Source organism: Pundamilia nyererei, unplaced genomic scaffold (genome assembly GCF_000239375.1).
Source record: "Pundamilia nyererei isolate P.nyererei 1_Seehausen unplaced genomic scaffold, PunNye1.0 scaffold01659, whole genome shotgun sequence".
NCBI classification, from domain to species: domain Eukaryota; kingdom Metazoa; phylum Chordata; class Actinopteri; order Cichliformes; family Cichlidae; genus Pundamilia; species Pundamilia nyererei.
The window spans coordinates 1-2,523 of record NW_005189060.1 but is presented as its reverse complement, the minus strand read 5'-3'; the positions used below and the strand labels follow the sequence as shown (position 1 = coordinate 2,523).

General features: G+C 40.8%; 1 long non-coding RNA gene across 1 annotated transcript; it reads right to left on the bottom strand.

Annotated features, from left to right (window-relative positions):
• Positions 1 to 945: 945 nt before the first annotated feature.
• On the bottom strand, positions 946 to 2,161 carry LOC102209749 (uncharacterized). The gene is made up of 5 exons (XR_312545.2): positions 1,780 to 2,161; positions 1,636 to 1,689; positions 1,442 to 1,503; positions 1,293 to 1,355; positions 946 to 1,178 (listed from the first exon to the last, which is right to left on the bottom strand). It is a non-coding gene; the product is annotated as an uncharacterized LOC102209749 (long non-coding RNA).
• Between the last annotated feature and the right edge of the window lie 362 nt (positions 2,162 to 2,523).

The window sequence follows — 2,523 nt, the reverse complement described above, 5'->3', positions numbered from 1 at the left end:
GATTTAAAACAGCTTGAACATCAGAAGCCAATGAAGGGCCTCGCAGGACCACATTTAGAACGCAGCCCTGCTGAGATCCAGCCACAGCTCTATCTATCACATTGGTTAAGCAGTTTCTAACTCTTTCTGGCACTTGTTCTGCATCATCAAGACTTATGTCCCTAAAATCAAGGCGCTCACGCAATTCTCGGGCGTTGAAATTAGGTATCTCTCTCTAATACTAATCTAATAACAGCATAATCAGCAACAGGTTCAGAATGAGTTGGACCAGGCCGTGCATTAGACACAAGACCGCCTGCTACAGACACACTACTAAGTCTTGCACGCAAAATGTCACATTTTGCCCACTGGTTAAAAGTCTCGAAGTCAAACCATTTAGCTCGAGTGGAGGTACCATTATTGTGTTTAAATAATTTACTGGGTGGGTCCATGGTGTGGATTTTAAAAGTCAGCGATTTAAAAATCTGCTGCTGATGAGATCTAATAAACCCCAGGTTTTGTTTATTGCCTGGGTGATACTAGTTAGAGCACCTGCTATTTCTTGCAGGTCCCCCTGTTCTGCTTGTTGATGTTGGTTGAATTTAGCATCGATCAAAGATAGTATATCGTTTTTTGAAGCAGAATGACTCTGTTCAGCAGTAGAGGTGCTTGTAGCATTTAAGTATGCATCATATGTGATATTTCAGAGTCTGTTATACACAGTGTTGGGGAGTAACGGAATACATGTACCGCCGTTACGTATTTAAAATACAAAATATGAGTAACTGTATTCCGTTACAGTTACCGTTTAAAAAGGTGGTATTCAGAATACAGTTACTTTGTTGAAATAAATGGATTACACTGCGGTACTTTCCTGTTTCATTTTGTCGGGTCAGGACTGTTTGGGTTTTGTTTGACAGCTACGTGCTGTTGTTCCAGGCGGCAGCTTTACGGTTGCCATGGTTACAGGGCGATGATATTGAAATCTGGCTGTACTCAAAAACATCGCTGAAATCAAGAGGCAGGCACTCACTCGGGGGTATGTATGTATGATGAAGAATGGTTCTGAGTCTCCACTGTTACACAAAGCTTGTGGTTTTTCTTGTTGTTATTGTTCTGGGAGTTCAATATCACGTAAATATTCCAAAAGCATCAAGGGGTCTTCATGGTCCGCATCATGGGAAGGGGTTGTGTGATTGCTGTGGAGATAGACGTGTGTTAAAACATTATAAATATATATATACACAATGTATCATTTCGAAAACAGGATATGCATGGTCTTTTTCTTTTGAGTTATTTATGACTATACTCACACTTTGGCCTGTGTTATTCCAGGTGGTCCCAGTTCTCGACACGCAACATACTCTGTCTCAGGCCTGGGGTATTAGAACATTTGTAATTATTTAAACCTTTTTTCTTTTTTTAAATTGGTTGACATGTATACAGAGACTTGTTTACATACCTAACGTAAGGCTTGGTCTTATCGCCCCCGCTTCTGTAGGTTTTTCTGGACAGCTTATTAACCTTGTGGCCGGGGGGAAAAGCACAGTTAATACTCGGAAACAGGTAAGATTGTTTCTAAAACAATGAGACATAGCAGAAATATACTGTTTTGTGTAAGCGGATGACTATTTTTTAAAAAGAAGAAACACAAACCTTGTGTATGTGAAACGTATGCTGTCCCATTGTGACAAGCGCCTAAAAATCAGGCTTTTGTTTTAGAAAAGAAAACAGATTGAATATCCTATGATATGCTGTGATATAAATTTAAAAATACAATAATAGTCTTGTTTTACTTACCATATATGAAGTCCATGTTAAAAAAAGAACGCTGTTAGCTTTGCTGACCGTCCGGCTGAACGAAATGTTGTGCTTGTGAGGGCAGTTGTGTAGTACTGAGGAAAAGTACAGTGTATCTGATTGGGGTGTTTTATATAGGTGGGGTTGGTTTCAGTTGACCTCTGACATGAAGAGATAAAGAGCAGGTTGTAAAGAAAAAAGGTGGAAAAACTATGGAACTACAGTTGGGATGTGTGTGCTGGGATGCTCTTGATAAGGAAGCCGCTTTTATTGTTTTATGACTTGTTTTGCTGACTGGAAGAAAAGGTGCAGGTATACCGTCATGGATTAACATAGACCCATCTTCTCTGTCTATTTGACTTTCATCAACTCTGCAGTGGCTCCATCATCCCACAGGGAAAGTCCAGCATAGAGCGGCTGAGTGAATGTGGTCTGGACTCTGTGGAGGAGAGTCATGGTTTCAGAGATGCTGTAGAAAGACAGAATACCTGCTCTGTGATCCAGGTACACTCCTACTCTGGAGGACCGAGGACCTGAGAGGTCAGTTTGGACTTTGTTGTGCAAATATTTGTAACTGTTTGTGTAACAATATGATACCCAAGATTTATCACTGTTTCCAAAAAAAGAGTCAAACCCTGCTCTGCTGATAATCTTGTATGCAACTGCTACACAAACTCCTCTCCCTCTCCACTCCACCTCCCAGTAACAACGTCCAGTCAGACTCTCTCTACTCAGGACCTGATA